Source organism: Bombina bombina, chromosome 1, assembly GCF_027579735.1.
Source record: "Bombina bombina isolate aBomBom1 chromosome 1, aBomBom1.pri, whole genome shotgun sequence".
In the NCBI taxonomy this organism is placed as follows: Eukaryota; Metazoa; Chordata; class Amphibia; order Anura; family Bombinatoridae; genus Bombina; species Bombina bombina.
In genome coordinates, this window is record NC_069499.1 from 1,375,265,490 (window position 1) to 1,375,271,880 (window position 6,391).

Sequence of the window (6,391 nt, forward strand, 5' to 3'; positions counted from 1 at the left end):
CAAAATTATTCTCCCCTTTCATTTGTTCCCAATGATCCACTTTACCTGCTGAAGTGTATTAAATGGTTTACCAGTATTTCCATTAGCCTTATATTGGCATTTGAAATAATTAATATAGCGTGTGGTATTCCCACCTATTCTGAAAGGTTTTTTTAAACACAGCCAGTAGAAGAAATTACACTCCCAGTGGGGTATAGAAGAGAAGGTAATAAAATGTTAATTTTCCATTGTTCTCTCCAAGTATTGGTGATTGGTTTACAGTTATAAGATAAAGAAGCATTTATATGTGCACAATGTGATAAAGTAATGAGATCTGATTATAGCTACAAGCTCAACCCATTTTATTAGGTTGTGGTCTCAAAACACAAAATCAGCTAATTTATATACACAAATGAACCTTAAAAAGCAAAAATCACATTTTTTTTATTTTCTGTAGTTATTAAAAAAGCAATTGGAAACACATTAAGGGAAAAACATTTTTTGTTGTCGTTTTGTCCGTTTTATTATAATCTGGAAAAACCCAACATCAATCCTGTATTAAATGTATATTTATTGTTTTTAGGAAATATGCATAGGCTGATGTATTAATGTCTGAAGTTTGTTTTTCTCATGCATTTTCTTTCTGTAAATAATGCAGAACGCTAGTATTCTATGTTTTCTTTTTGTTTAGAGATGTGAAATTATCAATACTAATGTCATTATGCATTTTGCTTATGATGTTGGAAATAATATTATAATTGAAAAAAAAGGAAACAAATAATTTTATAGTATACTGTCCCTTTAAGGAGAGGGTTCATTTTGAGGTAAAGCAGAAAACGTCTCAATGGGTGTAAAAATGGGGGAAAATGTATTAAGGGGATACAAAACCCAATTTTTTTTCTTTCATGAATCAGATAGAGCATGGAGTTTTAAGAAACTTTATAATTTACTCATATTATCAAACTTCCTTTCTTCTCTTGGTATCTTTATTTAATATAAGCTTAGCAGCAGTCCCATTTTTAGTTCAGCACCATGGATAGCACTTGCTGATTGATGGGTACATTTAGCTACCAATCAGCAAGTGCAACCCGAAATTCTGAACCAAAAATGGATGGGTACCAAAGCTTTCAATCATGCTTTTCAAATATAAATACCAAGAGAACTTGGTAACAGGAGTAAAATTAGAAAGTTGCTTAAAACTGCATGCTCTATCTGAATCATGAAATTAAAAAAAATGAAATTTATGCTTACCTGATAAATTTGTTTCTTTCTTGACACGGCGAGTCCACGGATCATCATAATTACTATTGGGAATATCACTCCTGGCCTGCAGGAGGTGGCAAAGAGAACCACAGCAAAAGCTGTTAAATACCACTCCCCTTGCCCACAACCCCCAGTCATTCGACCAAAGGGAAAGGAGAAAGGAAGTAATATAAGGTGCAGAGGTGCCTGAGGTTTATGAAAAAATAAACTGTCTAAAAAAATACAGGGCGGGCCGTGGACTCACCGTGTCAAGAAAGAAAAAATTTATCTGTTAAGCATAAATTTCATTTTCTTTCTAATGACACGGTGAGTTCACGGATCATCATAATTACTATTGGGAATCAATACCCAAGCTAGAGGACACTGATGATAAGGGAGGGAGAAGACAGTTAACCTAAACAGAAGGCACCACTGCTTGAAGAACCTTTCTCCCAAAAACAGCCTCAGCTGAAGCAAAAGTATCAAATTTGTAAAAATTTAGAAAAAGTATGTAAAGATGACCAAGTGGCCGCCTTGCAAATCTGATCTACAGAAGCACCATTTTTGAAAGCCCAAGTAGAAGAAACAGCCCTCGTGAAATGAGCCGTGATCTTCTCAGGAGGCTGCTGACCAGCAGTCTCATATGCCAAGCGAATAATACTCCTCAACCAACAAGAAAGAGAAGTAGCCGTAGCTTTCTGACCCTTACGTTCCCAGAAAAAACAACAAATAAAGAAGAAGACTGGCGAAAATCCTTAGTCGCCTGCAAATAATATTTCAATCCACAAACATCCAGATTGTGCAACAGACGTTCCTTATGAGGAGGATTAGGACACAAAGGAGGAACAACAATTTCCTGATTAATATTCTTATCAGAAACAACCTTGGGAAGAAAACCTAATGCAGTACAAAGTACTATCTTATCAGAATGAAAAATAATAAAGAGACTAACATTGCAATGCAGAAAGCTCCGAAACTCTTCGAGCCGAAGAGATAGCAACCAAAAACAAAACCTTCCAGGTTAACAACTTAATATCCAAAGAATGCATAGGCTCAAACGGAGCCTGTTGAAGAACTCTCAGAAGTAAATTAAGACTCCAAGGAGTCACAAACTTAAACATAGGCCGAATTCTAACCAAAGCCTGACAAAAAAAAAAAAAAAAAAAGACTAAACATCTGGCACATCCAGACCCTCCTGGAGAAAAGACAAAATCCTAGGAATCCTAACTCTACTCCAAGAGTAGCCCTTAGATTCACACCAATACAGATATTTACACTATATCTAGTAATAAATCTTTATAGTCACAGGCTTACGCGCCTGAATCATAGTCTCAATAACGGAGTCAGAAAAACCACGCTTAGATAGAATCAAGCGTTCAATCTCCAAGCAGTCGGCTTCAGAGAAACGAGATTTGGATGAAGGAAGGGACCCTGAAGTAGAAGGTCCTTCCTCAACGGAAGACTCCACAGTGGAGACAATGACATTTCAACCAGATCCTGCGAGGCCAAGCCGGCACAATGAGAATCACTGACACCCTCTCTTGCTTGATCCGAGCAATGACCTAAGGAAGAAGGGCAAACAGAGGAAACATGTATGCCAGACTGAACTTCCAAGGAACTGCCAGAGCATCTATTAGAACAGCCTGAGGATCCCTTGACCTCGACCCGTACTTTGGAAGCTTGGCATTGTGATGAGATGCCATAAGATCCAATTCCAGAAGACCCCACCTGAGAACCAAACTGGAAAACACTTCCGGATGAAGTTCCCACTCCCCCGGATGAAAAAAAGACTGTCTGCTCAGAAAACCTGCTTCCCAATTTTCCACCCCTGGAATGTGAATCGCAGACAGACCGCAATTGTGAACCTCTGCCCACTGAATAATCCTGGCTACCTCCATCGCCAAAGAACTCAGAGTTCCCCCTTGATGATTGATGTAAGTCACGGACGTTATATTGTCGACTAAAATCTGATAAACTGGGTTGAAGCCAATTGAGGCCAGGTTAGGAGAGTATTGAAGATTGCCCTCAACTCAAACATTTATAGGAAGAACCGATTCCTCCCGGGTCCACAGACCCTGAGCCTTCAGATAACCTCAGACAGCACCCTAACCAAGCAGACTGACATCCGTGGTCAGAATCACCAAGGTAGGCCTGCGAAACAGGTTCCCTGGGAGAGACGATCCCAAGAATCACCACAGAAGAGAATCTCTTGCAGCCTGATCTATAACAATCTTCGGAGACATATCTGTATAATCCCCCTTCCACTTTCTCAGCATGCACAACTGCAGAGGTCCGAGATGAAACCAAGTAAACGGAATGATGTCCATGACTGAAACCATCAGACCAATAACCTCCATACACTGGGCCACCGAGGGACAAGGAGATGAATGAAGAGCCAGACAGGAATTGAACAATTTTGACTTCATTGCCTCTGTCACAAAGATCTTCATTTCCAGAGAATCTATAATGGTTCCCAAGAATACCTTTCTTGTAGCTGGAATCAAGGAACTTTTTCCTAAATTCACCTTCCAACCGTGGGAGTGCAGAAAAGACAACAACTCCGTGTAGGAGTTTGCTAGTTAAAAAGATGGCGCCTGAACTAGAATGTCGTCCAAGTAAGGAGCTACTGCAACCCCTTGTAGTCTGAGAACTGCCAATAACGCACCCAGGACCTTTAAAAAACACCCTGGGAGCTGTTGCAATACCAAAAGGAAGAGCCACAAACTGAAAATGCTCGTCTAGGAAAGCAAATCACGGAAACTTGTGATGATCCTGGTTGATGGGAATATGCAGATACGCATCCTTCAGATCTACTGTAGTCATGAACTGACCCTCTTGAAACAGGAAGAATAGACCAAATAGTTTCCATCTTGAAGGACGGAACACTGAGAAACTTGTTTACACACTTGAGATCCAGGATGGGTCGGAAAGTTCCCTCCTTTTTGGAAACAGATTGGAATAAAACCCTAGTCCCTGCTCCTGAACAGGAACGATCACTCCTATGTCGGAATGATCCTTAACACAACCTAAGAATGCCCCCTTTTTTTTTATCTGATTTACAGATAACCTTGACAGATGACAACCTGCCCCTGGGAGGAAAAGTTTGAACTCCAGCTTGTATCCTGGGACACAATATCTACACCCAGGGATCTGGAACATCCCTTACCTAGGTTTGAGCGAACAAAGATAGCCTGCCCCCCACATGATCCATTCCCGGATCTGGGGCAGACCCTTTAAGCTGACTGAGTCAGTAGCAGGCTTCTTAGATTACTTCCCCTTGTCCAGGACTGATTGGACTTCCAAGAGGGCTTGGACTGATCGTGCTTGGAGGAGGTGGTGGAAGACTTGCCAGAGAAGTTACGAAAATTACTCTGACGACCCTTCTGTTTATTTCTCCTATTCTGAGGAAGAGATTGACGCTTCCCTCCAATGATATCAGAAATAATCTCAGCCAAACCAGGCCCAAACAAGGTCTTCCCCTGCGCGCCAAAACTTTTTGTTCCCAACTTGATGACCTGTAAAGAAGCATCCACAATAAAAGAATTAGCAAATTTTAAAGCCTTAATTCTATCCTTAATTTCCTCCATAGGAGATTCCTGTTGAATAGAATCAGATAATGCATCAAACCAATATGCAGCCGCACTGGCAAGTGTCGCAATACACGCAGCAGGTTGCAATTGGAACACCTGGTGAACATACATCCTTTTAAGTAAAGCTTCTAACTTCTTATCCATGGGATCCTTAAAAGAACAAATATCCTCAGTAGGAATAGTGGTCCTCTTAGCTAAAGTGGAAATCGCTCCCTCTACTTTAGGGACTGTCTGTCAAGATTCCTTAAAAAAAAAAAAAAAAAAAAAAAAAAGAGTCCGCAATAGGAAACATCTTCCTAAATATATGAGAAAAAGGAATTCCAAACTTCTCCCATTCCCGTGCAATAATTTCTGAAACACGATCTGGAACAGGAAAAACTTCCGCTACAAAGAATTTGTTAAATTTACTAGCCTTTTGTGAGTAACTATGATCGTCGAATCAGAGTCATCCAAAGTAGCCAAAACCTCCCTGAGTAACAAACAGAGGTGCTCCGGCTTAAATCTGAAAGAAACAACCTCAGAATCAGCCAAAGGAGTCACTATCAGAATCTGATATTTCACCTTCAGATGCAACTGAAATATCTTCTTCCTCAGTCCTATGGGAAGAAACATTAGAAATAGCTGCAACAGACTCAGAACTCATTTTACGCTTATCCTGCAACACAGGAAAAGCAGACAAAGCCTCAGATACAGCAGAGGATATATGAGTAGGTATATCCTGTAAAGAAAAAACAACCCGAGACGAAATGCAGGGCACTGCATGTGAAGATTGGGATGAATGGGGAGAAAGCTGCATTACAGCTTGAACAGGAGGCTCCTGAACAACATTCTCCTGAGAAAATGAAGGCTCTGTATCAAAAAGCCTATCCCTATACTGTAAGTTTCTCTCTATACATGAGGAACAGAAAGGGATAGGTGGCTCTACATTAGAATCTAGACATAAATTGCAGGTAACAGCTTGCAAGTCCTCTTGGTCCATTTTACACACAGATTAAACAAAAAAACTTATATATTTTTTTTCAAACAAATTTAATAAAAATAAAAACGTTATTGTCTCTTTAAAAAAACATTCCAAAAAACAAAACCCAGAAAAAAAAACTAACAGCCCTGAGCCCTTACAAGCACCTCTACACCTAACAAACCCAACTGAGGTGCTTAGCCAGCCTTCTTAAAGAACTTAACAATCTCACTCTCAAACCGCTCCCCACGAAGACACCGGTATCGCGGCAGCAGCTGAACAACCTCTCACTGATGATGTCAAAACAATACTGAGGGGAAGAGCGTGCAACCCTCGCGCCAAACACACACAACTCCGCCCATCGTGGGCGTTTACAAAATATCCCGGTCAGCATGACAGTAATTAAAGTAAAACACCGCCGGGAGGAAAACAAGAGGACTCAAAATGCTTACTGAAGCTGCCTGTCGGTAAAACGCTACTAGAGTTTTAAACACACACACTAGCCAAATATAATTCCTAATAAAAAGAGCCACAAAACAGCCTCAGCTGCAAAATTCACAACAGTACCCCACAAAACTGCCATGAATTAAATAAAAACTGAACACAGAAATAAATTAACCCC

General features: G+C 40.3%; 1 protein-coding gene across 1 annotated transcript in view; it reads right to left on the bottom strand.

Annotated features, from left to right (window-relative positions):
• Window positions 1-6,391, bottom strand: part of TPM3 (tropomyosin 3) — a 158,683-nt gene that overhangs the window by 955 nt on the left and 151,337 nt on the right. The window lies entirely within an intron of this gene.